Below are 8118 nucleotides of genomic sequence, written 5' to 3' on the forward strand. Positions count from 1 at the left end.
AGCAGTTTGGCTGAGCTCTCATGGACAAAGGCTATGACCCAGGATGGCCGGCACCCAGCGTGCCCCCTCCGCTCAGCTGAGGCCCATCAGAGAGCTCAGGCTTGGGACACTGACTTTTGGAATCCATCTGGAGAGGCCAAGAATGAGCAAGGCAGTCCACACCCGGGCACGGCAACAGGAAGTCCCCGTCAGCTGTTTGGTGCACACATAGTCACGTGCACTGACCCTGACAACCCCGTCAGCCGGGAGCCTGGCAGCTGTGCTCAGTGCCAGCTGCCATGGACTGAGAGCCAGCTGCACGCCAGGCACCCTGGCAAGCCAGGTGGTGGCACGGAATCCTGAGAACAGTTTTGAGAAGCCAGGACAATCGCCATCCCTAGTGCCTGGCGAGGACAAGTGGCTCCTAGAGCCCAAGGAGCATCACTGAGGTCCTGGCAGAGGCACTGGGGTGGGGGCCAGGTCCCGGTTCACCTCGGGCTGTGCTGCCTTTGGCCAGATGGGGGGCTCTTCTGATAGCCGGGACTGCCTGCTTCTCACTCCCCCTGCATCTGTCCCCGGCGGCCACGGAGCCAGGGCTGTCTGACAAAGTGCTTAAAGACAAGCTTCTCCCGCCAAAGGCCCGGGGCATTCCCGTTCCAGTTGGGAATGCAAGGCTGCCCGTGCCACCATAATGGAGGCTTTATCTATGCACTGCTGTGAGAAAAAGGATAAAAGGAGGGAGTCATGAAGGGGGCTCTGTTTCGAGCTGAAATGCTTACTGGAACACCCAAGAGGAATCAACTGAAAACCTACCAGAGCAAACACAGAACCAAGTACGGTGGCCAACCCAGGAGCACCACGGAGAGGAAGAGCAGAGAGCCACCAGAGAAAGCCCTGCTTAGAGCAGGTGCAGGAGCTCTGAGCCCGGGCTCCACCCTGCCCCAAACCCACAGGGGCGCACAGCATTCCTGAGAGATGGACTGGAAGCTGTTGCTGGCGGGAGACGGAGGTCTTCTTCCCGAGGGTCCAACAGTCCCTTCTCCAAATACACGGGTAAAGGGAATCGCCGCCAATCAAGAGCGCATCACTATTTTCTCAGAATTTGATGAACTGTTTCAAAAATTAATCCTGAAGAATATATGTGCAAGAACAGCCACAGCGGTTGTGAGAAGGAATGCAGAGGGCCCTCGTCTTCTCCTGCCAGCACTAATGTCCAGCCACAGCAGCTGACACTCTGCGGTCTGGCCCAAGAAAAGACAGAGAGCGGCGAGACACAGCAGAGTGCCTTGACCGGCTGAAACCCACGTTGGAATCCAGGCTTGAGAAAGGAGGCGGGGGGCACTCCTCGGTCCTATGGTATTGGAACGAGTGCAGCTCCACCTGTCCCGACTCAAGTCATGGTCGCAAATATCAGGAGGGGTGACATGCTTCCCATTGTGTTGATGGAGAAATGGAGGCCGGAGAACTTCAGAAACGCACTTGACCTTGTTCCTTATTTATCCTTGTTTATCACTTGTCCCCTTGCCTCAGGAGGGCCAGTGCTTGAACCCAGTACCTGGCTCCAGCCTATGCTATGCAACGTGTCTTCTGTTGGATAAAATAAGATTAGACCCCACGCTGCAGCCCCAAACCAAGGACAAGATGGAAAGAAAATACAGGGAAAAGTGTTCAGAGCTGAGAAGCCCTTTTATTTAATACACAAAGCCCAAAAATCATCTATTCCAAGAGGAATAGATTTATAAAAGCTTCTACATCTGAACAAAACACTGCTGTTTAACAAAAGACATCACTGGTAAAAGGAAAGAACAAGCGACCAACAGGAAGAACATATTTGCAACAGAATAATCACCAGAACACAGCCCGGTGCCTACAAGTCCCGTGGAAAGGAAAACAAAATCTGGCAGAAAACGTGGCCAGGCGCGGCGGCTCACGCCTGTCATCCCAGCACTTTGGGAGGCCGAGGTGGGTGGATCACCTGAGGTCGGGAGTTCGAGACCAGCCCGGCCAACATGGTGAAACCCCATCTCTAGTAAAAATACAAAAATTAGCTGGTTGTGGTGGCACACGCCTATAATCGCAGCTGCTCAGGAGGCTGAGGCAGGAGAATTGCTGGAACCCAGGAGGTGGAGGTTGCAGTGAGCTGAGATCGCACCACTGCACTCCAGCCTGGGTGACAGAGCGAGACTCTGTCTCAAAAAAGAAAACAACTCAAAGGATGGATGAGTGAGGTTCAAAGAAGAGGAACGGAAAACAACGCACAAGTAAAGACAAGCCACCTAGCTAATAATTAGAAAGATGCAGAGTTGGACGGTCTCCTGCGCCAGTGATCGGCTGTGGTTAGAGAACGGGGGGTTCTGCAAGCCAGGGCTCTTGTGTAGTGTCCCGCCAGGAGCAGTGGATTAATTACCATGGAATCGTGGGTCCTCTCCAACTTGGAACCTCTACCTGGGGACATTTTTGATCTGTGTCCGAGGAGGCCCAGGCATGGATTTTCATCACGGCCTCACGTATGAAGGTGAACACTGCAAACAGCCTGCACGTCCCTGAATTCAGGAGCGGCTGACAGCTACAGCCAAGACTGCTCTGTGAAGGCACAGGTCTCTGTGAGCCTGCGTTTAGCCCGCGTGGATGCATCACTACACAAACTGAATGACATATGATGAACCCCATTTAAAAACTAAACACGACTTCTTTCCACAGAACCCTAAAGAGGAGGTGGGTTTCTCTGGGCACCCAGCTTGTAGGTGATATAGAGACTGTCCCCACACACTGGCAGCCACAGTGCTGGGGGCAGGGTGGGGTTCTAGGGCAGTGTCTCACCCATTGTGCCTTGCAAAGTGAATATATCCTGCATGACGGGTGCTATGGCAAACGGAACGGCTAAGGGCTAAAGACGTCCTTCCCTAAACTCCAGCATCACCAGGCCCTTATTTCTGCCCCCGGTTGGGGCTCAGAAAGAAGCAAGGAGCCTGCCTCTCAGGATCAGCATAGGAAGTCCTGGATAAAATGTCCTTTCCCGCAAAGACTTCTTTTAACATTGCTTGTGGCCCAGCATGGTGCCTCACGCCTGTAATTCCAGCACTCTGAGAGCCTGAGGTAGGCAGATCACTTGAGCCCAGGAGTTCCTGATCAGCCTGGGCAACATGGCAAAAACCTCCCTCTACAAAAAATAACAAAAGTTATCTAGGCATGGTGCCTGTAGTCCCGGCTACTCAGGAGGCTCAAGTGGGAGGATCATTTAAGCCCATGAGGTTGAGGCTGCAGTGAGCCATGATTGCGCCACTGCACTCCAGCCTGGGTGACAGAGCTAGATTCTGTCTGAAAAAACAACAACAAAAAAAGATTGTGACTGTCTTTGGCTAAGGGAATGAGGTTTCTCTCCTAAAATACATTCTTGTTCACACTCAGTTCAAAATTTCCAGGAGCTGGGTGAGCCATGTTTGACAGTGAAGTCAGGGAGGAGGGAGGTGAGCACATGTAAGCATGTAAATACGCACATGCATGCTGATGTGTGTGTAAATGAGCATGTATGTGCATGCGGAGGTATGTGTATGAATATGTGCATGCATGGATGGGATTGCATGCATACATGTACAATGTGCATGTATGCATACATGTACCTGGGCATATGTATACATGTGCACATGCGGACATATGTGTGCATGCACATGGATCTGTGTGCATGTGCCTGTATGTGCGTGGGCATCCCTACCCCGCATCCGGGAGAGCCCCCCAGGCAGGCACAGCATCACTGTGATGGGGGCGTCTGAGTGCTGGGCTTAGTGTCCAGCAACTGCAAAGCTGCAGAACCTCTCTGCTGACCATGGCAGAAAAACTCAATGCTTCCTTTGCACAACGATTACAAAGTCAGAGCTGCTCAAGATGCCCAGGCAGCTGGGCAGGCACGCGTCCTGGGTGACGTCTCTCTTTAGGGGAGGGGCTTCTTGCCCATGCGAGGGTGGCTGCTCAGCACCGTCTCCTGAGATGCTTTAAGATCCAAAGTGAAAGCTCAGAACACGTGGAGGAGCCGAAATCAAGCTGTAGATTTATCCAGACAGACTTCAGAGCAGCCTTCTCCCAGCCCGGAGGGTAGAGGGGAAGGCCAGCCGCACAGTGGACACAGGGGCCCCAGGCGAGGCTGTGGGGGCCATCACCCCTGGACCCGTGCCCAAGGTTGTCGGGGGAGGCAGAAGCCTGGGCTTGGGCCAGACGCCAGGTGAGCTCTTCTGCTGTCCCCACCCCCTGCAGCAGGCAGCAGTGTGCTGGTCACTCAGGGTCAGATGGCAAGTCCATCTCAGGGTCCTGGGTGCCCGGGACCCTTGGCTGGTCCTTCTCACAGGCCACACCCTGTTCTCCAGCTGCATCAGCCCACAGCCCCTGCCCCCGGCCACGCTGGGGCTGCTGGGAGATGCCTGGTGACTGCACACGTCAGCTGTCAGTACCCTCGAGCTGAGCAGGCTGCTGGGGGCAATTGTGATCGTAGCAAGAAGCACAGCCTGGAGCCCGCAGGGGACCCTTGGGGACAGCCCTGCCAGGGTGGACAGCCTGAGGGTGGGGAGGCCGTGGTGGGGGCTGGACCTGGAGGAGAAGCCGCCCCTCTCCCACTGCTGTGGGAGGTACCACCATGCCCCTGCTCATTCCCCCAGAGAACTGTGCCAGGTCCCTGTGCTGGTCATGCTGAGCACCTGAAGGCTGGCATGGCCTGCAGGGGTGCACCGGGCCTTATCTGATCTTAATTTTTTTTAATTAAATTAAATTTTTTTTTTGTAGAGACAGGGGTCTTGCTATGTTGCCTAGGTTGGTCTCGAACTCCTGGCCTCAAACAATCCTCCCACGTTAGCCTCCAAAAGCACTGAGATCACAGGCATGGCCCACCGTGCCTGGCCTTGGGCCTCTCTGGAAACTGAGGCACAAGTGGGGCTTCCATTTCCTCAGCACCAGTGAACTCTGGGAGGGCTGGGCTGCTTTAGGGAGGCCGAGGCACAGGGCCCCTGCTCCATCTAGGGGCCCTTACCCTGAGCTGCCATCGTGCTCAGAAAATGACCAACTCACTGGCGCTCCCAATACCTGCCCCAGCCCCAGCCCCCTCCCTCAATGTGGCTGGAGTCAGGAAAATCCACTGGAAAGCCGCTGTGTGTGGTGGTCTGAGCCCTGGCTGTCTGTCACAGCTTGGGTCTGCCCCAGGCAAAAGCACTATTGGTGCCTGTGAAGCATAAGGACCCATTTCTGGCCCCTGGAGGGAGTCACAGGCAGATGGAAGCCCCCTTTGCCCCTCTTGTGGAGTGCCCCAGAGTGGCTACAAAAGAGGAGGCCTGTGTGCCTTTCCTGGGCACCAAGGGGCCAGCTGTGTCTCAGCCTCCAAGGCCTGAGTGGTGCCTGGCAGCACACAGGTGCCCCAGGGCGACGGTGCCAAGGAGGGGACAGTGGCAGCTGGCACACGCCGCACCCTGGCACTGTTGTGAGGGGGAGCCATTCCCACCCCTGGGGGCCGTGGGCCATGTGGCAAACATTAACACTGTAGGAATCTTTCAACCGGGCAATTCCACTTTTAAGAATCCATCTCAGGGAAGTCACTGGACAAATGCCTAGCTCTGATGTGTCGACACAGGCTGGTGCGTGACGAGGCAAAGACGAACTGGCTGGTGTGCAAGCTCCTGACACCAACACAGCTTTGTAAACACCCGAGTATGTGCTGTCAGCATGGGCTCAACACAACCTCGTAAGGTCCGTGCTAGCACTCCCATTCTACAGATGAGGAAACTGAGGCCCAGAGAGGTGAAGTGACTCGCCAGAGCTGACACAGCTACTGCATCTCACTGCTGGGATGGACCGACCTCACAGACACAGTTCCCAGAAGCTCCTCCAGGCCCTCTGCTCCTCCCGGGGCGCCCGCCTTGTGCCAGTCCAGACCCTGGTCCTGCAATGCCCTCCATCTCCTGATGCCCCCACCTCTGCTCCAGTGAGGCCACCCTCCTCTCCCACCTCCCCACCTTCCGCCCCCGATCTAGGGAGCAGCTGGAGGCCCCCCTCTCAAGGAGGGCCTTCCCAGGGACCTACCCCAGGAAGCTCGCGGCCTCTGCCCTGCCACTGTCCCCTGCAAACCTTTTACACTTGCCAGTTGCTAGTACTGGTCTCACCTCCCTGGGCCAATCGCAGCCTGGCCTCAGTTCCAGCCCCGCTGGCTCACTTCCAAGTTCCACAGGTGGCAGTGGGTCTGGGTGAACATGGGTGGCCTTACCCACACAGCTGGGAGAGGTCCCAAGACATCTTTGAAAGATGCCCATTTAACCGGGCCTTGGCACCCAGCCACCTAGCACGGGCACACTGAGCCCAGCCTGCCTTTCCCCAGACTCATGACCAGTGACTTCAAGGTCACACAAGCTGGCTGGCGAGCCCCACATATCCTCCTCCAGCTCTCACACACGTGCCCACGTGCGCCTGCCTGGCTCACGGAGCGCCCAGGTCCACAGGCACACGCAGCACTTGTTTTTGGGTACACGATACCCGCTGAGCATCCCTCACCCATGCAGGGCTGGGACACACTTGGACAAACTTTCCTGTTGCAGAGAAGCCTGGGATTTTTTGCGGGAGACACAGAAGTGCCACCCCTCCCAGGGCTGGTGGCACCTGGGGCAAAGCCTGCAAGTTTGCATCCCTGCGAAGCAGGACAAAAAGCCTCGGGGAGAGCCTGAGACGCCCCCCAACACCCTCCGAGGGCATGAGATGGCCCCACAGCAAGCCCCCGCTGCTGCCACGCCAGGCTCGTCCCAAGTCATTTTCTGTGTTAATCAAGAGCTCCGCATACAGTGGGTGAACCAGACCAGCACACTTGGAGGCTGCCGGGTGCAAGGACACAGGCCACACCCAGGCCAGCCACTGGAACAGAAGCAGAGGCCCTCGTGGGGACCCCATCCGCTCCCTTCTCACTCACCTCTGTCCTCCTGAGCTGTTGTTACTGTGGCCACTCCCGGGCCACCGCAGACCCCTGAGTTCCCTGTGGCCCGAGCCGTCCGTCCTGCTGGCCAGCGCTGGGCAGTACCTTGGGCCCTCAAACCTTTCCCACGGGCCCTGAGCTACTTCTTGCTGCTAAAGGCACTGCTCCCTAATATGGGCCTGGAGGGCTGGCCAGGACCTTGGGCCAGGCATGTACCCTGGCAGGATGCCAGGGCCCGATCCCATCAGGGCCTAGAGGGTCCCAGGCCCGCCCTGGAGCAGGGCTGCTGGGAACTGGTATTTCCAGGAAAGGCCTGGCAGGGGCTCTGATGCGAAGAGCGTTGGGCACTGGCCAGCTCTGGGGCCACCAGGGCCACTGGCCCCTCCCTCTCCTACAACAGCTGTCATCTCCAGGGCCTGTGGGGAGGCAGCTGAGGGCCTGGGACTCCATGGCATGGGGGTGGGAGCAGGAAGCCTGCAGGCCAGAAAGGGGGCCAGAGGCCTGTGAAGACCCGTGCAAACTGGAAGGCCAGGAGCTCCTCTCTGGAGCCCCACTTTCCGGTCTGGTGGCCTCGGGGCTGACGCAGGGACACCACTAGCATGGAGCTGGGGGTTTGAGCTGGGGCACTGGGGTGGGGTGGGGTGTCCAAGCACCTCCTGTCCCCTCTGAACCACAGCACCAAGGCTGGCATCCTCCAGCACCCGGGAAAGACAGAGGCCTGCTCAAGGCTGGGCACCAAGGCCTATGGATTCCAGGGCCCGGGTTCTGACCACGCTGCTGCCTGGCACCCTCCTCCCCACGTGAGAGCTGGTGTGGAAACCTGCCCCGCAGAGCTCCCCCCACCACCAGGCAGCACGAAGGTTCTTCTTTCTGCAGCTGAAGCCACCTGTCTGGGCCGCAAGCCTTGGACTCACCTGGAGCTTAGCTCCCCGCTCCCGAGCCCAGCCAAGCCCAGGTCCTGCTCCCTCCCCAAGCCTGACGCCTCCCCAGTGTCGGCAGCTGCTCTGCCTGCAGTGTGACAGGGAATCTCTGCTGCAACGGAGGCCAGCTCAGTCCAGCGAGGAGGAGGAGCTGTCCTGGGCGGGTGGGCAGGGCCAACTGGGAGACACAGGTGTCTGGGAGGACCCAGAGGATGAGGCCTGGAGCTAAAGGCTGCACCCTGAGGACACAGTCCTGCCACCTTGTCTGGAGCAGGTCAGACCCAG

General features: G+C 57.6%; 1 protein-coding gene across 1 annotated transcript in view; it reads right to left on the reverse strand.

The window, feature by feature from the left end:
• The window catches only part of LOC100588032 (potassium channel subfamily T member 2), a 47374-nt gene extending 39857 nt beyond the window's left edge, over positions 1-7517 (reverse strand). Inside the window, exon 1 of the mRNA XM_030808721.1 lies at positions 6911-7517. The gene's annotated coding sequence lies outside the window, so the exon portion shown is untranslated. The remainder of the gene's footprint in view (positions 1-6910) is intronic.
• Positions 7518-8118: the final 601 nt, after the last annotated feature.

The sequence above is a fragment of the Nomascus leucogenys genome, unplaced genomic scaffold (genome assembly GCF_006542625.1).
Source record: "Nomascus leucogenys isolate Asia unplaced genomic scaffold, Asia_NLE_v1 000771F_98928_qpd_obj, whole genome shotgun sequence".
NCBI classification, from domain to species: domain Eukaryota; kingdom Metazoa; phylum Chordata; class Mammalia; order Primates; family Hylobatidae; genus Nomascus; species Nomascus leucogenys.